This window comes from Tursiops truncatus, chromosome 17, assembly GCF_011762595.2.
Source record: "Tursiops truncatus isolate mTurTru1 chromosome 17, mTurTru1.mat.Y, whole genome shotgun sequence".
NCBI classification, from domain to species: domain Eukaryota; kingdom Metazoa; phylum Chordata; class Mammalia; order Artiodactyla; family Delphinidae; genus Tursiops; species Tursiops truncatus.
In genome coordinates, this window is record NC_047050.1 from 3,935,058 (window position 1) to 3,959,070 (window position 24,013).

The window sequence follows — 24,013 nt, forward strand, 5'->3', positions numbered from 1 at the left end:
TAAGACTTTGCAGTGGTTGAGCCCAACCAAGGGCAGAGGACCATCACTTGTTCATCCACTCAGGGGACATTTATTGACCTCCACTGGGTAGATTACTTCTGAGAGCTGGTATCCAGTTTACCGCAGCGTTAATAACACTTTCCGCAGGGCTTCTTGTGAGAAACAAATGAGGTAAAGTTGCTTAAAAGTACTTGTTAACTAGTTAAATGGTAGGGGATTGGTAATAATTATTTTCCTGTCCTTTCTACCCTTTTCAAGATAAAATACTGACTTGGTGTTTATGACTCTTAAAAAACAAAACAAAACTCCCAAACACTGGTTTAGTCTTACTTCCTATGACTTTCAAAACTGGACCTCTATTACACCAATCGTGTGTTAGTTTGCTGGGGCTGCCATTAAAAAGTACCACAAACTGGGTGGGTTAAACAACAAAAGTGTATTGTCTCACAGTTCAAGACGTTAGATGTCCCAGATCAAGGTGTCGGCAGGGTCGGTTTCTTCTAAGAGGGAAGGACTGTTCCAGTCCTCTGTCCTTGGCTTGCGAGTGGCTGTCTTCATGTTCACAGGGCATTCTCCCCACATCTCTGTGTCCAAATTCCCCTTTTTATAAGGATACACGATGTTGACGGGGGCCCACCCTAATGAATTCATCTTAAGTAATTATATCTGCATCGACACTAATTCCAAATGAGGTCACATTCGAAGATGCTGGGGTTAGGACCTCAGCAGGTGAGTTTGTCAGGGGTGGGAGGGGTGTAGAGGGTAAAGAAGGGGACAATTCAACTTATAACAAGTGGTATAGTTTTACTTGCAGTGTTTGAACACAGGCTGCTCCTTCCGACTCTCTCGCTCCCTCTGTTCTCCTAAAATCTCTTCCTATTGAAATCGCTCTCATCCTTCAAGTCTGATGCAATGCATACTATCTCCATGTCACTTTTCCTGATTTCTCTAACAGGAGTTGACCATGTTTTTGAATCTTAAATGCACTTACTTTACTTTATTTTTAAAATAGTTTTACATATTCTAGTACTTATTTTCTATATGATTTAGCACATTAGTACGATTCAATCAATACATACTTTGAATGAACGAAGGTATTTGTGAAGATGTTTTTTCTTCCTAAGTAGGCCGTAGACTCTCAGAATAAAGGAACATGTTTATACTTATTTTTATAACAAATGTTTTTAACACAGACCCTTGTAGGTAGGGTGGATGGACGAAGGAAATACTCAAGGGGGAAAGAGGAGGCTTGTTTGAGAAAGAGCCCCACTCAGACACTTCCTTAGTAGCTTTTCACAGTACAGAAGCTAGTTCTTAAGCTTGTTAGCTTTGAAAACTGATTCCAGCAGCAAATGGAGAGTGGTTTCATCTTTAAAATAAACACATGCATGAGGTCGATGCATAAAATCAGAAGATCGATTTATTAATTCACAGTGAGAAATGAACTGTCATAAAAGCTGAAGGGTAATGTCTCTTGCTTAGACCTATGTGGGAAGCCAGATATAATCAGAAGTTTGCTGGGCGAGCATGGAGTCAGATCAAGGGAAAATCAATAAGTGATTTAAATATTTAATGACATCAGACTAAGATAGTTTGATGCATTTATCTCCATAGTCATGATTATCCTGCCAGTGGAATAACATTCTCGAGTCTGTTGGCTAAATGAACAGTCACTACCAATGTTTGAATCTTGGGCCATTCTTTCTCTGTGTGAACTCGTTATCTTGTTTTATAATCTTCTGGGATCGTACCTTCCTTTTAATATCCAAATAAAATTCTTTACGGCTCCCATATGGTGTGACTATACAAAATGCAATCATTTCTCAAATATTGCCGAGAATGTCTTGTCCTAGTTTCCTAGTTGTTATTCATTATCTCTCACTCCAAACTACTGCTCCTAGGACCCCCTCCCCATCACTTTTGGCGTCTTACTACTCTCTCTGTATGTTGTTTAATCTCTCACTGGTCTACTTAGTCCCAGCACCTGCATATCATCTTCTCTTTGTTCCCCAGAGGAACACTTGATTGTACTGGTTAACTAATTTGCTACATTTTTTTTCTGTCACTTTTTAAAATGTTCTCCATTTGAGTGTTTTAAATTAATATGAAGAGACCCCTTGGCTCAGGGGACAGCAACATCTGGGCAACCACAGACAAGCCCCTTGGGATAGAAGCTTCTCACTGACCCCACTTATTTTGAAATTCTTTAACTGAAGTGTCAAATCATCCCAGTAAAAATGTTTCAAATTGACAAAGTATCTCTGAGCTTCCTGCCTGATGCCTTCAGAACGTAGTCAATCGTCCTAGCTTTCCTTTTCATTAGCCATCAGGCGTATGTACTTCATTTGGTTTCATGGATCATGACACAGTTTAAAAAAAATTTTCAACGTGATTTTTTGCAAGGTGCTCTAAAGTTTAGAAGAAACCTCAGCTTTTTTTTTTTTCTCAAGAGAGTGGTCAATTTATTACAGAATGCTAGGGTTGTTACACACTTTATATTGTAGAGTGAAATCAGTAATTAATGGGCACGACAGTGACTTTGCTTCACTAGTTATTATAAATAGCCTTTAAAAATTTGGGAGCTCTTAGTTTTATTACTAAATCAACTTTTATAATTTTGTAGATGGAAACATTTGGCCTGTCAAGACTAGGCTAGACCGGAGCTCAGGCTAAGCTGCTCCAAACCTGCATCTGCATCCTCTTTCCAGAATGGTACACGCCTTACCCAGACTCCCATTTCTCCCCCTTATATTTTAACTAGCAAACTGTTCAAGATCTTTTTTAATAGATGATGTGTGGCTTTCAAATTGAGCTGGTTCACAGAGCTCAAAATTTCTGCATTTGATATTTTGCTGTTGGAAGGCGCTGTGCGGTTATGACAGTCGTGTGACTTGAAGCCACACAGACAGAAAGCAGTGGGACCTGGTGGGGCAATAATGAGCTGGGGCCAGGCAGAGCATCTCTTAGAGTCCTGACTTGGTAGCCACGGGACACTGGGCAAGTCTCTTAACAGCCATGAGGCTTAACTTACTTACCTGTCCAATGAGAAATAACACAACTTACAGGGTTATGTAAGCAGTAAAAGTACAGTGTCTAGCATAGTAATATAATAGATGTTTAATGATTAGAAACCCTTAGTGTTGTTTTTCTATTTTACGTGTCACTTATCACATTTGTAAATGTGGGAAAATTATTTAACTTCTCTGAATCTCTTTATGCCCAATGGCAAAATGGAGAAAAGAATATCAACCTCACAGGAATGTTATGAGGATTAAATGATAAAAATATGTACAGTGACATTCGATACATATCTGTTCATTTTTCTCTCCCTCTTTTCTCCCGTCAGTAATTTGTTCTGGTTCCTCTGAACCAGTGAACAGTTTAGATTGAACTTTTGATTGGAAGAACTTCATGCTAAGGGTGTTTGTGTCTTCATTTTAGGTGGCATGTCATCTGCCCGTACACTCCAGAAGTGAAAACAACTTATGCATTGAGTTGTGGTTTTCTCGATTTTGAAAGCACCTCTTCCTTTCTGATGAGAGGTCCTGGCGTTTAGAACCTTGCCTCATAGCAGCTCTCACTCTGAGCAGAGTTGGTCAAGGATGCCCCTCTTGGAAAGGCCTACAAGCTCTCAAGTTTATTTCACAAAGAGAGGGGGTTGGAGCTTACGACTCAGCTTCACGCAAAGTCAGCTCTTTTTCTTAGAATGAAAATTTTTTTGCGCTTCTCCCAGGGTACAGGTGAGGGTTCCATCCTTGCTAACCATGCTGGAACCTCCTGCTGGTGGATGTGTTCTGGGTGGAAGCAGTTGTCTCTGTTCTTTTGCAAACATTGGATGTAGAAAGCAGGCAGGGCTTTGGCATTTGAAAAAGGTGCTGTGAGGGAGACACCCACGAATGCAAGGGAACTGCTATCTGTGGCTCAGACCTGCTCAGGAGCAGAACAGACTCCTCACCAACCACACTAAAACCCACAAGTGGTTAGTTTTTCCTTTTATTAAAATAAAAGTACTCTTATAATAATTATCAACGTGTTCATAATTTTCTAAAACCGTTTTGGGAGAGGAGTGACACAGCCGAGCATCTTTGCTGCTTTTGCTGTCAGAGAGCATCGTAACTGTTTCCAGTTTATGGCCAACATAGACTCAGCATAACAGGCAGAGCTGGAATCAGCAGAACTTGACTTTATTTCCAATTCTGGAGTTTACTTATTGGAAGAATGTGAAACAAGATAATAATACGTACACTCCAACAATAACAAGACTGAGATTCTCAGAGCTATGGTCACTGAGAGGGAACGTGAGGCTCGGTCGGGTGATGTGTGCACGGAAAACCCATCACAAGACCCAGCAGCATTCACACGACGGAACATGCTTGCATCTCATCTTGTTTAATTAGGAAATGCAGCTGGAAGTTGAAGTCTGGGAATTTAATAGATCCATTTCATACTGCTCGCAAAAGGTCCCAGGGTGATCTAGTTGCAAACAGCAAAATGCTTTACCTCTTACAGACCTTATGATTTATTTATAAGAAAACAAAAGAAAATAGTTTGATACTTACTCTGTGTTGTTTCCGCAGGTGATAAGGTGGTCTGCTAGCGTTTGTTAGTATGTGCATTATTGTCTAATTTTTAATTATCTAGCCTTAATTTTATTACTTTTCTGAAAGGAAGTGAATCATTGTCATCTGCTTATAGCAAATTAAGTTATAGACAATGTGCTATTAAGAACCTTGAATAAGTTTAACAAGGAATTCTTAAGGAGGACAGATGCTGCAGATTTGGTCTGAATTATTTTGAGACCTCCCAGAACAAAAAAGGGCTTTTACTGACTTTACCACCAAATCATAGAAGAAAAAGTTGTATTTTATTGTATACAACGGTATCTTGTTATGATTTAAGTAATCAGTTTGGTATTAGACGTATCTGATTAATTCAGATCCATCCAAACCAGTGGGAACGATAATTATGTAAAAGAAGCATGAATAATTAAAAATGAAAAATTGTGAGTATCTAGTTCTAAAGCTTTTCAAAGTATTTGTTCTAGAACCAGCTAGTCGTGCAGAGCAGTGTCTAGGAGGGAAAAGTTAAGTACAAAACCACATTGTAGACTTCTCAGTTTAATCTTAATCTAAATGATACTCAACTGCCTGACCACAAATGAATACCTATGCTCATTATCATGTAGATACGGTTTTGCCAAAACACTCATTTGGATTCCAATCTCCTTTTCAATTAGAAATCCAGGAAAGCGGAAATGTAGATGCCTTGCCACTAAGACACCAATACTGGCAGTCAAGTGAGACTTACACCACTGTCACGGGTATAGTGTCAGTCAGTTTCAGTCTGGTCACATGTTAGCTGTTGTTATGTGAGAACTGTCCTTTGCAGGAAAGTCTCTTTACATTTTCCTTATGCTACTCAAAAATGGCGATATATTTAGACTATATTATCCAGGCAAAATACACATTTTATTTATTGGAGCAATTTCTTTTGGGTCTTTGAGTTACTGTCTGGTATAAGTTTGGCCCCCAAAAGAAACATAAATTTTCTAAAACAGCTCATTTCTCCTACACGCCTGTCTTTCTGATTTAAAGTAGGAGCGATATAAGCAATGGAAAGAACACTTTCTGTTGGGGGTTCTGCTGCCTATAGAAATGCTTGATTGAAAAAAGTAAAATATATTTCCTGAATTTGTTTTTTTTTTTTTTGGTTATCACAGTTTTCATAATGAAAACAATTTTCTCTTACACTTATTATACCCTGATATAATTTGGTCAGAGAGCACATGGAAAATACGTCTAAAGGTTCAAGAAGAATCAGTTCAAAAATGTGAAAAATTTTGGCTAAATACCTCTGATTTGAGGGGATGTCTGCTGCCAGATAGATGGAGTAGAAATACATTTCTATATTCCTGCCACTAAATACAACTACAAACCCTGGACGTAACATGTATAACAAGTGTAAGAAGACTCTGACAGGTGAGAGAAGAAGTCAGGCTGACTGGGACCACCAGGACCCAAAGGACAATGTGGAGGTGGAACCTCTTGGCTTTTCTTTCTGCCTCATGTGCCCCAGACAGGATGCTGGAGAAGCTACAGCCTGGAAATGCCAATGGGCGCAGACAAAAAAAAAAAAAAAGTCCCAATAAAAGTCCTGCTCTCTCTCTAGCCAAATGACCAAAAAAGGAGACGTCTAGAAAGACAGAAAATCTTTTAGGCAATAACCAGTCTCCTCTGGCCAAACCCCACAGAATGAAGTATGGCTGCTTCTCCACCACTGCTGTGTCCCAGAGGAGACATTCTCTGGGCTGTAGTAAGATGCCCAATCCCATGGACAGGGTGATATCTGACCGTGATGGAATCAAACTAGAAATCAAAAGCAGAAAGTACAAGGAAAATCTTCAAACTTTTAGAGTCCAAGCAACACACTTCTAACTCAGCCATGGCTCAACCAGGAAGTCTGAGGGGTAAACTAAAATTACATTTAAGTGAACAAAAATAAAAGCACAGAATAGCAGCAAATTTCGTGGAGCACAGGTAAACCAGTTGCTGAGAGGGAACTTGATAGCATTGAATGCCTACATGAGCAATGAGGAAAAGTCCTAAATCAATCATCTAAGCTTTTACCTAAAGAACCTAGAAATAGAAAATCAAAATGAACCCGAGCAAGCAGAAGGAAAGAAATAATAAAAAGCACAAATCGAGGAAGTTGAAAATAGAAAAAAATATAGAAAATCAATGAAACAAAACCCTGTTTATTTGAGAAGTCAATAAAATTATCAAATAAGAGTGATAAAGAACAAAAAGATAGAAGACACAAATTAATAACGCCAGGAGTGAAGCACAGAGTATCACTACAGACCCTACTTCAAAAATGTAATAAGAAAACACTGTTCACAACCATACATACGCACATTTGACAACTTAGCGGAAATGGACCTATTCCTCCAAAGCAAGAACTACTACAACTTACCCAATGTGAACTAGATAATTTGAATAGCTCTGCCACTATTAAGGAAATTGTATTTGTAATTAAAAACCTTCCAAAAAAGATATCTCCAGACCAAATGTTTTCACTAGAGAAGTCTATGAAACATTTAAAGGAAAATTAGCTCCAATGCTACACAATCTCTTCTAGAAAATAAAAGAGGAAACACTTGCGAATTCATTTTATGAAGCTAGTGTTATCCTGATACCAAAACCAAAGACAGTACAAAACAAAACAAAACAAAACAAAACAAAAAGCATTATAGACCAATAGCACTCATGAGTATAGACAAAAAATCCCTAATAAAGCATTAGTAAATATAATTCAGCAATATACAGAAAGAATTTTATACCTTGGTCAAATGTGATTTATTCCAGGAATGCTAGGCTGATTCAGTATTTAGAAGGCAATAAGGCAGTCCACCAATATTAACACAAAAATCATGTAATCCTATCAATTGATGCAGGAAAATCATTTGACAAAATTCAGCACTAATTCATGATTGAAATCTCAGAAAACTAGGAACAGATGGTAAGTTCTTCAGCTTGACAAAGAACAGCTACAAAGAACCTGCAACTAACATGATATTTAATGGCAAAAACTTGAATGCTTTCTTCCTAAGGTCAGGAAAAAGCAAGGATGACCGTTCTCACCACTGTTATCAAATGTAATATTAGAAGTTCTAATCACTTCATAAGGCAAGAAAAAGAAATATAGATGTACAAATTGGAAAGGAAGTGGGTAAACCCCTCCTTATTCATGGATGGCATGATTTTATATGCAGAAAACCCCAAGGAATCTACAAAAAAAAATTTTAGAATAATTGAATTCAGTAAGGTCACAGGATACAAGATCAACAGATGAAAAACAATTGTATTCTATATGCTAGCAATGAACACGTGCAGGCTGAAATTAAAAATATAATACCATTTGCAATACCTCCCAAAACAGTGGGAACATACATATGTGTAAAGATAACAAAACATGTAGAAGACTTACTTGCTGAAAACTACAAAACACTGATGAAAAAATAAACAAAGAAGATATAAATAAATGGGAAGAAATATCTGTTCATACACTGGAAGACTCTACATAATAAAGAAATCAATTCTCCCTAAGCTGATATCCTGGTTTAGTGCAATTCCTATCAAATTCAGAGCAAGATTTTTTTGTAGATATAGAAAATATTATTCCAAAATAATATATGGAAAGGCAAAGGAACTATAGTAGTTAAAACAATTTTGAAAAAGAAGGAGAAGGTGGGAAGAATCAGTCTACCCAGTTTTAAGCTTATTATGTAGTTACAGTAATCAAGACTGAATAGTTTCAGTGAAGGATAAACACTAGAGTCAGTGGAAGAGATTAGAGGATGAGGTAATAGCCCCACACAAAGACACCCAACTGATTCTTAGTAAGGGTGCAAAAGTGATGCAGTGAAGGAAGGAAAGCCTTTTCAACCAATGGTGTTGGAGCAATTAGACACCCATAAGGAAAAAACCTCATGGTCTAGAGCTGCACTAAGAGTTCTCACATGTGAAAAACTGATCCATAAAAGAAAAAAAAAGGTAAATCAAAGTTTAAAATTTTTGCTTTGCAGGAGACCGTGTTAAGGCTATGAAAAGGGGACAAGTAGGAGGGGAGGGAGACGCAGAGGCAAGCAAGATGGCAGTGACAGCTGCACAGCGCGGGAGAACCAGTGGTGGCAGTAGTAGGGCTGGCGGTGGCCAGCTGTGGAACAGGCAGTAGCCACAGCAGCTTGCTGGATAAGTGGAAGATTGATGATAAGCCTGTAAAAATTGACAAATGGGATGGATCGCTGTGAAAAATTCTTTGGATGACTCTGCCAAAAAGGTACTTCTGGAAAAGTACAGGTATGTGGAGAATTGCGGTCTCACTGACCGTCGCCTCACCGTCTGTACCATCTCCTGTTTCTTCGCCATAGTGGCTTTGATTTGGGACTATACGCACCCCTTTCCAGAGTCCAAACCTGTTTTGGCTTTGTGCGTTATATCCTATTTTGTGATGATGGGGATCCTGACCGTTCATCCCTCATATAAGGAGAAGAGCATCTTTCTCGTGGCCCCAAGGAAAGATCCCACAGGGGTGGATCCTGATGACATTTGGTAACTGTCGTCCAGTCTCAAAAGGTTCAATGACAAATACACTCTGAAGCTGACCTTCATCAGTGGAAGAACAAAGCAGCAACGGGAAGCCAAGTTCACCAAGTCCATTGCCAAGTTTTTTGACCACAGCGGGACACTGGTCATGGATGCGTATGAGCCTGAAATAGCCAGGCTTCATGACAGTCATGCCACTGTAAGCAAAACAAAAACAGCCACTTCTAAAAGCAGCCATCTTTTGGCTGGATCACGCTGAATGAAAGGGTGAGGGAGAAAGAATCAGAGAACTTAACATGGATAAAGTAAGAAATGTAAAAAGTGTCCATTTTGTCTTGAAATTTTAGTCCGTTCTGGATAAGTATAATTTTCTAGCTCAGTTATGATAAGTTGTAGCTCTGATATCTAGCTATAGCCTCTTTGGTCTGCTGATTGCATTGTTTTGATTTGCTTTTCTGGAAAAGCAGTTTTGCTAAAAGCTGTATGGACTTTCTCCTCCATACCTAGCAGTACTTTATATGGTACAGCTTTGTGCCATGCAGCATTTGAAGACTCAGTTTTTAAAACTGCTAACCTGTTGCTGACTTTATTGTGTTAATTCCCATTTCAACAGCTGTTTCCCTTAATTCAGGATACAACTTCCTGTGCATGACAGCTTTCCTTCACATACCATTTTTGTGGATGTGTATATATCTGACTTGGGGAGAATTGGGGGAAAAAACCATAGATTTTTAATTTGTTTAAAAGAGACTTTCTGCCTGCTACATTTTGTGCTCTTAATCAGTTAAAGAAGCCAATGGCATTTTTAGTTTTATCTTGTCTGTTTTCCACTAGTATATCCCTGTTGGTTTGCTTGTGCCCTTTATTAACTGTCATTTTCTAAAATTTTTTTCAATAAAACGAAAGGAGATGTGAAAAAAAAAAGACAATGAAAAGATAAGCTACAGACTGAAAAGATACTTGCAAACCGTATATCTGTTAAAGGACTAACATCTAGACTCTATAGAGAACTCTCAAACTCAACAGAAAAAAACAAACAAAAAATCCAAATAGAAAATGCAAATCCCATGAAGAGACATTTTATTGAAGACGATATATATGGAGAGCAAGTAAGGACATAAAAGGTGTTCAACATCACTAGCCATTAAGACTACAATGACATATCACTGCATAGTTTTTAGAATAATTAAAATTAAAAAACAGTGACAATACCAAATGCTGGTGAGGACGCAGAGAAACTGGATCTCTCTTACATTGCTGGTGGGAATGTAAAATGCTCCAGTCGTGTTGGAAATCAGTTTGACAGTTTGCAAAAAAAAAGACAAAACTAGACATGCACTTCCCATATGACCCAGTAATTGCCCTTCTGGACATTTATTTATGAGAAATTAAAACTATGTCGAAAAAAAACCATATATATATATATATATATATATATATTTTTTTTTTTTTTTTTTTTTGCAGTACATGGGTCTCTTACTGTTGTGGTCTCTCCCGTTGTGGAGCACAGGATCCGGATGCACAGGCTCAGCGGCCATGGCTCACGGGCCCAGCCGCTCCGCGGCATGTGGGATCTTCCCAGACCGGGGCATGAACCCGTGTCCCCTGCATCGGCAGGCGGACTCTCAACCACTGCGCCACCAGGGAAGCCCAAAAACCCATATATTCTTGTTCATAGCAGCTTTATTTGAAATAGCTCCAAACTGGAAACAACAAAAATGTCCTACACTAGGTGAAGAGTTAAACAAACCCGTTCCATGGAATACCAACCTGCAATACAAAAGAATGCACACAGGGCTTCCCTGGTGGCGCAGTGGTTGAGAGTCCACCTGCCAATGCAGGGGACACGGGTTCATGCCCCGGTCCGGGAGGATCCCACATGCCGCGGAGCGGCTGGGCCCGTGGGCCATGGCTGCTGGGCCTGCGCGTCCGGAGCCTGTGCTCCGCAATGGGAGAGGCCACAGCAGTGAGAGGCCCGCGTACAGAAAAAAAAAAAAAAGAAAAAAAGAATGCACACAAATTAAAAGAAATGGAACAACTTGGAGACATCTCAAGGACATTATGCCAAGTGAGTAAAATCCAGTATAAAAAAGCCACTGTGTTATTTCCTGTATGATTCCATTTGTATAACGTTCTCACAATGACGAAACTATGGAGTTGGAGAACAAATTAATGCCGGGGCTTGGGATGCTGGCGAGGAGGGAAATGAGTGTGACCACAGAGGGTGCCACACGGGAGAACTTTGTGGATAGATGAGTTGCATATCTTGATTGTGGTGGTGATGACATGAATCTACACGTGCAATAACGGGACAGGATCATTCCCACACTTCACACCAATGTCAGCTTCCTAGTTTTGATATCATACTCTACGCAGGAGGTAACCAGTGGTGGGGGGCACTGAGTGAAGGTACGCAGGTCCTCTCTGTGCTAGCTTTGCAATTTCTTACAAATCTATAAATATTTCAAAACAAAAAGTTTAAAAAAAAATCCTAATCTGGCTCTGAGGTTCTAAGGAAGTCGCTGTATATTTGACACCCTGTGTCACAGAATCAAGGAGCCCTTTAAGTTCATGTGATCTTTTTACTGAGAAGCTTTCTAGGTTCTGATACCCTTGACTTAGGAATGATCGATAAAGTCCTACTTGTGCTGAAGAGTTTGGGAACCTCTGTTTCTTCATCATTTTAAAATTCAGAAGAAAGCAACAATGGATACTTTTAGTCTTCTATAAATAAAACACTTCCTCTTTCTTTTAATGGAGACAGATGGATTGAGTCCCTGCTGAATGGCCATTAAGGGAAGCTCTGTCTGGTATATCTCTAGCTGCTCAGAAGATGATAAACGATTCTGGAGCTAATACCATCTAATAGACATTTTTCTCAAAGCACTCCATTATTTTATGTTAAAAAATTCCTGAAAAGCCATGCATTAATCCCAGATTTAATAGTAATTAAACTGAAATTAATTTAGTTTTTGTTTTAGGATTAGTATAACTAAAGGAAGCTTATTTTTTACACACTTCAAGCTTTTCTTATGATGCACAGCTAAATGGTACTTGGCAAGTCTCTCTGTTTCACATTCTTCAGTATCCTTTGGTGCCACTTTCCGGTGCCGGTGGAGGGTGCAGCCCAGATCATAAACCTGAAGAAGACCTTACACATCACCCGGCCCAGAGGGCTTGAAACGATGGCCAACACGTGTTCAGTCTTGGAACATGACTATTTTTTATTGGAGTTCGAATATCTTTTGACTGAGCACAAGATATCCCGCCGGCCACAGCCCAAACCAGGCTCTCTGGGTCACCTCCATTTTCCCAGGATACATCCCCTGCTGGGAATTTGCATGGGAGACTCTTCTTCCTTGTGTATCACTCACATAGGTGAAGAAACAGAGAACAGAGGCCAGAGGATTTACGTTATGAAGGTCACATAGCTAATTCACTGCATAGCTAGACCTTGCCTCAGGCTTTCTGGTCCTCATGTACTCCACTGTCCTGGACAGGCATTAACCCCACAGGCATTAAAAAAAAAAAAAAAAAAAAAACAGGTCCTGGGGAGACAGCCAGAAACCCCAAAGGTACAGAATTTCTCTGTGTGTCCAGCAACGCTCAAACTGGCAGCCGGCAGGGATCCAGGCCAAGTTCAAAGTGATCTCCTGTCGCATAACGTGGATCAGACTCTACTGCTAGAAACAGCTCTCTCTCCCCGCCCCACTCCCGTCCAAATTGATTTTGTGCTTCCTGTTTTTCTGTGCTTGACAAAGAAAGCAGAAGTAACATGCTGTCAGTGGAGAGTTGCCAAAAAAACCAAGTGGCCTTTAGAAAAAATCACTTGCTTCAAATTTCCAACAGCAGTTCAAAGTCTCCTTTCAAGCAGACACTGCATTATGCTAATAATATGCTAAATCATTAAGGTCTTCCGATTTGTCTATTGATTGTTTAAGTAGAACGTCATGACAGAGAGGTATCGGCGCTATAGAAGCATCAACCCGCCCTGGGTGCGTTCTTCAGCAGGCAACTCTGGTCTACATGTTACCCTGACTCTGAGGTATTGCATGTCATAAGCCATTTCCTCGTACACCGAGATGGTCTTTTGGGAACACTGACATTCTAGAAAAATTGAGAAAATATAGGCCACATCAAACATAATATTAATAATTATGTATCATTTATTGAGTGGATTCCCTGAGCTAGAAACAGTGTTGGGAATTTTACCTGTAACATGGCTAAGATGCCAAAGCTATCCATAGGGATTACTGTCTCCTTTGTACATTTGGTGGATTGAGACTCAGAAAGGTGAAATTGCTCTGCTAAACTCCCTCGGCTGGTCATGGCTACTATCAGGATCTGGGCCAGACCCCGGCTGAGAGGAGGTCCGTGTCCACCTTAGGAATAACTCAGGTTTCCCGGACCAGCTCTTTGACCTGGGGGGTATGGAGACAGGGAGTTACCAGTCTGGGGTCTTCAACTTCCAGTAAAGCGAGTTGTCCTCCAGTTGGTGACCAGGTAAGGGAACACTGGAGGCAGAGTGGGAGTGGGTGCGGCACCACGGGGCCCCCCGTGAAGTGGTAACAAACATGTAATTCAGACACACACCTGGCATCACCCAGAGCCCTGTGCACACTTATTGGTGATGCGGGCACACCTACCTCTAGTGCAAGTCTCCTGGGAGCCGGCAGAGGGGAGGTGTGTGTGCGGGGACGGAAAAAACTGGGATTGGCGGCAGTGTGTACATGTCATTCCCAACTCCCTAACTACCCCTTCCTCCCACCCTTCCCCCCGGTAACCAGAAGTTCCTTCTCTAAGTCTGTGAGTCTGTTTCTGTTTTGTAAATAAGTTCATTTGCATCCTTTTTTTTAGATTCTGCATATAAGTGGTATCATATGATATTTGTCTTTCTCTGTCTTACTTCACTCAGTATGATCATCTCTAGGTCCATCCATGTTGCTGCAAATGGCATTATTTCATTCTTTTTAATGGCTGAGTAATATTCCATTGTATATATGTACATCACGCTGCTATATTTAAAATGGACAACCAACAGGGACCATTTTAAATATATATAGCACAGGGAACTCTCCTCAGTATTACGTAACAACCTAAATGGGAAAATTAATTTGAAAAATGATACCTGTAAATGTATGATGGAATCACTTTGCTGTACACCTGAAACTAAAACAACATTGTTAGTCAACTATACTCCAATATAAAAAAAAAAACAAAAAAACTGGGATTAGGAGGCTTACTTGGACACCTAGTAAATAGAATTTCCAAAGCCATAGATCATTTTTCAAAGGCTAAATTAAGTACAGAGTGGTTTTCAAGTTGAGATCCATGGCGACGTCTTAACAGACAGGATGCTGAAGAACGGGGTCAGGTTGGAGACTGGACTTGAAACAGAGCCACGCTGGGTCCCCGACCTCTACAAGCAGAGCAGTGCTGGTGGCTCTTTGCACATGGAGACAAAGTGCAAGCTTCGTCCTTTAAGGGGAGTGCTCCTTGGGGGACAAGCTCTGAAATAGTTGAGTTGGCCTGAAATATTTGGAAACAAATCACAGATTAAGTAAAGACACATTCAGAATTTTCTCATTTATTTGTACCCTTGAACCACTCCGATCCCTTTCTCTCTGTCTCTGTCTCTGCCTCTGTCTCTGTCTCTGCCTCTGCCTGTGTCTCTGTCTCTGTCTCTGTCTCTGCCTCTGCCTGTGTCTCTGTCTCTGCCTCTGCCTGTGTCTCTGCCTCTGCCTGTGTCTCTGTCTCTGTCTCTGTCTCTGCCTCTGCCTGTGTCTCTGTCTCTGCCTCTGCCTGTGTCTCTGCCTCTGCCTGTGTCTCTGTCTCTGTCTCTCCTGTTAATTTGATCCCACCACTCACCCAGGCTACGAACCTCCTTCTACATTTCGCCTTCTTCGCAGAGCACAGCACACTGGGACCATGACTCCATCTCCATTCACACATCTCAGGAATCAGCTTTCTGTCAGACAAAGGGACGACCTTTGTATTCCACCCAGTAATTAATAGCGACATTCTTTCAGGCGTCAGGGACTAACAGTTTTCTTACTGCCTTTTCTAGAATATTATGCTCTGAGCTTCAAAGAGCCTCTCTCATTTTTATGTTATTTTTCATCTTTAATACCTCTTTCTCATCCAGGTCTTCACCCATGAATCCTCCTTATGCAAGGCTCGTTCTTTCTGCATGAAAGTCCGCTCTCTCTCCTGCTTCTACCCCAACCTGTTCTGTTACTATGCTCTGGGCTCTGTTCAAAGTCTTTCTAAAATATCGGTTTCCTATTCTTTCCTTCTTTCTTTCCTCATAACATGAGTTACCTAAGCATTTAGAAATAAAATTTCAAGACTCTTCCCCAGAATTGACTCTCATGAGCTATTTTCCCTAGAGAAGAACAAAGTACCATCAAAATTAGATAGAAGAACCTAGCGTTGTTTTTCCTCCAGTTCAAGAAACCTTTGGTTGTGTGCCTCCCACTTGCTAAGTCACGTGCGGGGCACACAGCGTCGCACAACGCAATTAATCTCTCAGCGCCAGAGACTGTCCCATCACACCTCTTCGGGCTCACTCTCCACAACCTTCTTCCTGGGCTCCCTCCGGCTCAGCACAGAAACTTCCTCTCTCACTTTAAAAGAAAAACAAAACAACAAATACATCCTGAACCACTACCGTCCCCAGAGACAGCTGATGCTCTCAGCTTCACAGCCAACCTTTAAAAAATGATACATTGCCTTTCCTGTCCCCGCCCCTCCATCGCTTATTCAATGTCCTAATCTATTGCAACCTCACCCATCTGTTGCAGGTCGACCCATTCAGCTCCTACTTTTAAAAATACAGAACCTACCATTCAAAATCCACTCTAATTATTCACTCTGCACGTGCACCTGTTCGTAAGGCTGTTTTCCTTACCAGACTGCGCCCCATGAGAACCAGGGTTATGTTTTACTTACGTTAAATCATGTTAAATTGCTATCTACATTGCTATTAACTGTTTTTAACTTACAAAAACAGCAAGTAGGGTTCAATCTATTAATACTATCTCTGTATCCTCAGCACCAAATGTAGTACGTGGTGCAAAGTTTAGGTTCAATAAATACTCAACAACTGAATTAATACATAAAAAGTCCACGCTTTATGGAGTTATTGAACTGTTTTGCAAACTTTTAACTGACATTGATCTCTCAGAATTTATCTCCTCGTAAATGATTTGTTCTCTAGAGCTTCAAGAATCAAAACATATTTTACTGAGAGAAAAAAGTTGTCTATATACTTACAGGCGCTAATATATTATAAATATAATATACATATACTCATAGACATATACTGAAAGTGTATAGGAAGCCATGTGATAGATCTCTGAAATAAAACATGTAATTGGTAACTGCTACTATATTACAATCATTAAAGTTGTAGTAAAAATTTGAAACTCATGCTACTTCTTTGTGAAAATTGTTTCAACTTTCATTTGGGTGTTACTTTACAATAAAAAGATGATGCCATGTTTTAGAAGTAGATTCCTGAGATATAGTTAGAGCAATAGCCTATTTTTGTTTTCTTATCACTTAACAATATTTAAGTGTCAGGAGACACTGATTTCTAGCCATTTTCCTAACTTGGGGAATTGACTTCACCTTAAAAATTTCATCTTCAGAAGTAGTAGAGACACAGAAACTTTCTCTCTAATCAGAAACAGATCCTGAAAAAGACAGGAGGTAGTCTACTTTTCATTCTCTCTAGGAATGCATTTCATTTTTCCTTTGTCTTTGAATTAATAACATTTTCCCAGTTCTTTTTCCAATGGCTTGATCACCATCCTGGAAGCTTTTGTTGTTATCATTCTTGTGATTTTTGTCCTGGAGGCTGTTGAACTGGGAACACTGCATCACATTACCTTGTATAGTAGCATATCAAATGTATCCTTTAAGTAAGCAGGAATTGTTGAAGGCAAAGTCTCCAGCACAGATCTCTGGAGAAATGGCAGGCTTTATGCAGGTGGGAAAATCATTGCCCGGGTAAGGAAGCAAGTCTCTTCGTGGGATTCCACTCCTGCTTACGCCAGAAAGATCCAGAAGGGTAATAGAATGAACCCTCCCGGCTGTGCATCCCTGAGGTGGGAAGCACAGTCCCAAGTGGATTTCTTTGTACATCTGTGAAACGGTGTGAGAAGTGTAGTCTCCTAGCAAAAGGAGACTTCGGATAAGAGGGAAGGAAACTAAGCATTATTACACAGATACTGCATCTTATACACCTGTACATATCCACTTGTATATAACGTTGGGTGAAATGACGTAACCCAGGTTCGAAGTTTGGCTTTGGCAAGAAAAGCCCAAATGGCCAGGCTAACGTTCAAAAATGCTTGTAATCATGCAAATTTCACCTTCACAAAAGGTACGATGATTCTGATTCATTTCAAAGGAAAGAAAGAACCCAACTTCCTAAAGGGTAAAATGTTTATGGAAAACGATATGGTGGAAAAATGAAAGAGTTTGAAGCCAGATGAGGTAGATGAGAGTTGAATGCAGTGACTTTGGGCAAATGGCCTGAGTCCTGGGCTGTGGCTAACTCAGATGGAAACAGAAATAAGAATTCTTGCTTCTCAGGGTTATTGAGAGCATTGAAAGCATTGAACATTTGAAAGTGTTCTGTTAGGGCTCCCCTGGTGGCGCAGTGGTTGAGAGTCCGCCTGCCAATGCAGGGGACGCGGGTTCGTGCCCCGGTCCGGGAAGATCCCACATGCCGCGGAGCGGCTGAGTCCGTGAGCCATGGCCGCTGAGCCTGCGCGTCCGGAGCCTGTGCTCCGCAACGGGAGAGGCCACGACAGTGAGAGACCCGCGTACCGCAAAAAAAAAAAAAAAAAAAGAAAGTGTTCTGTTAATGTAAAATGTGAAACAAATGCTAACTATCTTAACTTCTCCTTCCTGGGGAAGGTGTTAGCAGTCTTTGCATAAGTGCCTCCCTCTTAGCACCCTGAAAGCTGCCTGTTATCTTCTCCCTGGACCTTGAAAGAAGGGGAGGCAAAGCACAAAGAGTGGGGCTGGAGAGTCAGAAAGACCTTAGTTCAAATCACGGCTCCATCACTGAGGAACAGGTGCATCCTTGGGAAGTTACCTACCGGGGGGCTGCAAGACAGCGTGTGTAGGGTTTAGGTGACCTGGCTCTGTATTTTCAGTTTCATCTCTATTTCATCTCTATCACGTAGCAGTCTTGTGACCTTGGGGAAGTTGTCCAATCTCAATTGACACTTCTATCAAATGGGGATAGAGAAGAATATTTCTCATCGTATTGAGAGGAATAATAATAAAGGCGAATATTTATCAGTTCGTGTTTTGGGAGTGTGAAATAGAATACGGACAGGCAGACCCTTGCGTTACGCTGAGATGGCCTGAGAACACTGCCTGCCTAAAGCCAGCACACAGAGAAGGAACTTGGACAAGGTACTTAAGTAAATGTTCCTTCCCTTGTGTTGCCTGTGAGTTAGTTATTAAAACACTACCCCTGAAGGAGACACGTAGGAGAGAGCTCATTTATGCTTCTGAAGTGAATAAATAAGTTTGATCCTTAAAGCTCACCAGACAATCTGGTGTGTAGGGAGCTTGGGAGGACTTTCAGCAAATACGCAAACTTCCCCATCTCCCCCATCTGTGAGAAAAACAGTCACATGAAGGGTCGGACATTTCCAGAAAGCTCACCAGGCTAATTCCCACACTACGTGGGCTACCTACAAAATGGGCATAGAGAGGAATAAGGCTTTTAAAGATACTCACCTCTAGACGCCTAAACGTGAGCTGTCTTCAATGACCCCGGACTGCCTTCATAGATAACGTTACGTTGTCAGGACACTAGACAGAAGTCCTAGTGATTGTAAACCCTGTGGATCCTTCTCAGTCCCCAGGAAAACGGCAGGAGATAAGGTTTTCTTCTCAAACAATGGGATAGAAAGCCAATTACCATCATGGAGCTCAATTCTGCTATTTGGGACCCAAAGGGACGGTTTTATGTTATTCATGAAGGAGAGATGGCATCACCCCCAGACCAGGAAGGGTCCCCCAGTGACAGGCAGCAACATACTGCTCTGTTCAGGATGGAGGGTGAAGCCCGAGAGAGAGATGGTTTGTGGTAGAAAGAACTGGAACGGCAAGCCATCTCCCACCTGGAGGTCCAGTTCTGCTTTTCCATGTCATCCAAGGCCAGGGGATGAAATTAAGCCATGTGTTCTGGACTTTAACACTGTCCATACATAGAGTAATGTCAATATAAATTTAAATTTCCATCATCTGATCAATTTTTAGTCATACTGGTTAATTCTTTGACTCCCTCTGAGGACTGTAGAGAAGTGAATGTTACAAGACACATACAAAGCTTGTCCCCTCTCAGACTGTCCTTTTGCTCAGCCCTGCCTGCTGGGTCCCCTCTGAGGCCTGGGGTGATCTGGGCATCTCTGGCTCAGTAGCTGGAGTTTGCATCAGCTCCCACTGGAATCAGACCAGTTCTCGCAGTGGATTTCGGCCACCACGTCATTTCTACAAGATGTTAAAAGTGCCAAAGCCCAGAGTCTAACGGACCTCTGCAGTAGCCGACCCCCCATGTGCATCAAAGAACCTCGTATAGTAGTGTCTCTCCAACAAAGGGGCTCTTCCCAGGACCCCACCTGTGCCACCTTCCAGAGCTGCTGCCCTTGTCAGCGGGACACAGAGACAGTGCCAGAGGAGGTGGACATAGAGACAGTGCCGAGGAGCAAGGACAAGATAGAGAAAAGGGAAGAGAGAAAAGGAGAGATGCATTTTAGTCTCTGTCTATATCAGTTATCAAGATTCAATCATCAGTGAATTTTATGTTATTATTTTACTCTATTCTATTCTATTCTATTTTTTTCCCCGGGAGAAGTTCTTTTGTAAAATTTACCCATCATATTCTTTAGGAAAATTTATGGTATTCTTTTTTTAATTAAAGATTTTTTTAATTGAAGTATAGTTGTTTCACAATATTGTGTTAGTTTCAGGTGTACTGCAAAGTGATTCGGTTGTGTATATATTCTTTTCCATTATAGGTGATTACAAGATACTGAATAGAGTCCCCTGAGTTGTTCAGTAAATCCCTGTTGTTTATCTATTTTATATGTAGTGGTGTGTATCTATTAATCCCATACTCCTAATTCATCCCCACCCCCGTCCCCTTTGGTGACCATAAATTTGTTTTCTATGTCTGTGAGTCTGTTTCTGTTTTGTAAATTAGTTCATTTTAAGTGCACTTGGGAGACGTTTCCCCCAAATAGGTTAACTGCAGAGATATTCCCACGACTAGGCAGACTGCCTTCTGTGAGGAGAGAGTCCTCAGAAACACTGTTTTTCTGACTAAACTTGAGAAACTTTAAATGCAGGCAACACTAGCCCTGGGGTCTCCCCCAAGACCTTTTTATCCTCTTCAGCATCTTAATAAATATTTAAAGAACACTTCTTTAACCTTTCTCTTTGGCTTCTGCACTCCTGATACCCTAATCCTGAACTGAGAGAGACCTCTGGTCCAGGACAATCTTTCTGCCTGTCTGCATTTGGAACAGAAAGTTCTCCAAGCTGTGCCCATGGATCTGCATTTCCTGGGAAAGGAGGGAGGGAGGACGGAAGAGGAGGGAACGTGCTTTCCTTCACCGTGTCCCACCCGAGACTTGCAGGCGTGCGTGGCCCCTGGGAGACCGTCCTCTAACCAGATGGGATGCACTGCTCCCATGGTCCGCCAGCCTGAGGTCCCTAAACAGGCTGCTTTGTCCCACCTGTGAACCAGCCTTCTCACCAAAGCTGTCGTCTCCTGGATAAAGGTGCATCAGTGGGTCGGGAAGTCGCCTGGGTCTCCTGAGGGACCCTGCCTCCTGGGAACACGTTGGGCCGAGGTTCTCAGAGCAAAGCCAGATGCTCATTCCGAGGGAAAGGGGCTTGGGCAGGATCCCACATCCTTGCTGGGGTGGGCTGACCCAGCCACAGCCCAATAAACTCCCGGGAAAAATTAATGCAATAAGACGCTAAAGGCAAAAGTGTATTTTATATTATTAAATAGCTCCAGCTTTAGCCTCGAGTTTCTATCTGGACTCATCCTCATGGACCTGCGTGGTGTGAGCTAGGCCAGGGAGGGTAGTTTCATAGCCTGCATCCCGACAAGACACCCACAAGACACCGAGAGTCCCTCAGGACCCAGTGAAGGCCTCAGAATCCTTGTCTCTGGCACGTGAGAGGACACCTACTTACAGTCTTGCACTAGGTTAAGAACAGACCTGAGCAGCCTGTTCCTTGTTTCCTTTTTCCTTCTTGTTCTAAGGTGGGCAGGGGTCATAATAAGGGAGATCTCTCCTTTCCTGATGACAGGCGTGCTAAGCCCCTTCACAAACTTGGAAGAGAATTATTAATTTTTAAAAATAGGAATACAAGAGGCCTAAGGGTCACCAAACAATGTTTCAAGTAGAAACAAGACTTTTAAACATTTTATCCCAAACTGTGACCTCCTAGGTCTTTACCCATATTGGGGTGGAATTGAGGGGAAGGGTTGTGGCGGGAGAGGTCCAGGAATTAGAGCTTCCTTTTGCATTCGAATGTGTAACTAATAGTATGTATTTGTGTTGTCATCATTACCTTAAAAATTATGATTATGACCTTCATTTTATAGATTAGGAAACCTAGGCTGAGAGACACACAGTTGCCGTCTTGAGGTCACAGGGCCAGTGAGAGTCAGAGCTGAACGGGAAAGTGCCCACGACACCAGTCCCTTGCTTCGCCCTGTTCCCAGATAATCCCCTGGGCAAGATGACAGGGGGTCGGCAGTTTGTGGCTCCTGGTAGGGCTGGCCTTTATGGTAGACCTAGGTGGTGTGGCTGATGAGCTAATGGGAAACCCCACTTTTTCACCACCCCACTCAACCCCAGTACCCAGGGGCCTGGGACTCTACAATAAAAGATTTACAGTTTTGGAGCAATCATTACTTTCACTGGGCATTTTTTTAAAATCAAAACACCCCTGAAAAGGACAAGCTTCTTCCATCACTCCTTCAGGAGATGGCTTTCCTCTGGCACGACTGACCCCAGCTTTATAAAAACACAAGCCACTTGCTTGGAAAGGAAGGAGAGTGTCTCCTGAAAAGGCAGAAAGGAGGTATAGAGTTTACAGCTGGGAGGAAAGAGCTTCCCCTTCACCCCTTGTGCTGAGAGACTGCTCTTTCCTTGTGTGAGGGTGAGCACAGGGGAAAGATGATTCGTGGGTCCCACTGAGTCCAGAAGACTAGGTTTGCGCTCTCCTTTCCCACGGTGGGGAGTGCGCAGTCCTCCCAGAAAAAACGAGGGACTTTCAGAAGGCAGATTTCCAAGTTTACTGAGTGAGTTTCACCTGTTTTTCTGGTGCCTCACAGTTATTTAAAGTGTTAACAAATCTTATTTTTATATTGATTATCTTGGCAGAAGGTTCATTATGAACACTGATAAGCTTGAAATTCAAGAAAAAAACCCAGCTCAGTATCTTTCACTATTTATAGAAAGGAAGGACGGAAGGCAGTGAGAAACCAGAGCTGCCTCTGCTGCTGAAATCATCTTAATTCCCAGGAGGCAAAAGGCCTGGATGCAGTATAACTGGCTGTCCAGTTAGGGTGTATACAGGTGATGCTAAAGATACAGGTAATGATGGTGATGTCCACAAGACTATCTGGAAAAGAAAACTCATCTAAACTCCTGCTACTCCCCAGTCTGAGGACAATTCAGACCCTTTGAAGGAGGAAAGGTGTTTTGATAAGTCTGTCATATTAACTTAATAAGCGTTACTCAGACACATCGTTCTCTTCATTTTCTGATATAAAGGAAATCTTTGTAATACTTGATATTTATGTCAGTTACATTTTTCCCGCTTGAAGACTCAGGGCATCGGCTGCTGAATTGCCTGCTTGAGTGTAGGTAAAGGAACAGCCCGGATAAAAAGTGTGAGGCTCTGGTGTTGAGTTAGGCTATCGTGGTGGTCGGTGAGTGTTCACGCTGTCCCTCGGGGTTAGACTCTCCCATCTTTTAATACCTGTTCTAGTTGCACCAGGACTGATCTGTCCTTACTACCTGTGCTACTCTCTGATAGTCACTCGGGTCTGTGAGGGTTTTCTTTTCTCCCTCCCACCTGACATTGCTAATCAGTTCCAAAATCCTTCAAGATTTTCTCTTCTAACAAGAAATGTTTACTTTGACGACCACATTTGCAGACTATATCTCCCAAAATAGATTTCTGAAGAAGGAGGAAAGAGAGACAAAGGCTAGTGAAGGGCTCCTTACCCCCCTAAATATATTTTGAAATGTCAAAACCCCAATGGACCACCTCCGGAAGGAAGGAAGGAACACAGGGAACATGAGGGGGTCTGATGGAGGCCGTGGGAAGAGCACAGGTGATGGGACAGGGCCAGGGTCTTTTACCCGAAGGAGAAACTTGAGCTTCCCATTCTGACAATAAAGACAACAGTCACCTGCCCTGCTTTCGTCAGAATGTCTTATATCAGCTATCATCACTGGAAGAGCCCTGCTTCTTTTTCTTGTCTGTAAATTTATAATGCTCTAGAATAAAGATTTGAATTTGAAATTCATTGCCATCTCTTTCCTAACAGATTCTGAGAAATCATCTTACATTTTCAAAGTGAAAAGAGGGAGGAGCCTTAGCAACATGACAAAATCCCAAGCACTTATCTTACTTTATGCTTTCCTACTACTGGGCAACAATCATAGTGAAATATCTGAATGTGTTGAACACCTTCTTAAACTTCAGTTCCAACCATGCCCTTCCCCTGCCCCAAACCCTTCAAACCGAAATTCAAATCCCTTCACACAGGGCTCAGCCTCCCTTTTTGGCTTCTTCTTTTATATCTGAACTACATGACTTTACAGTTTCTCAAGTTCACTCCTGCC

General features: G+C 41.7%; 1 pseudogene; it reads left to right on the forward strand.

Moving 5' to 3' along the window:
* Window positions 1–8,634: 8,634 nt before the first annotated feature.
* On the forward strand, window positions 8,635–9,363 carry LOC101335672 (signal peptidase complex subunit 2-like; annotated as a pseudogene).
* The last annotated feature ends 14,650 nt before the right edge of the window (window positions 9,364–24,013 follow it).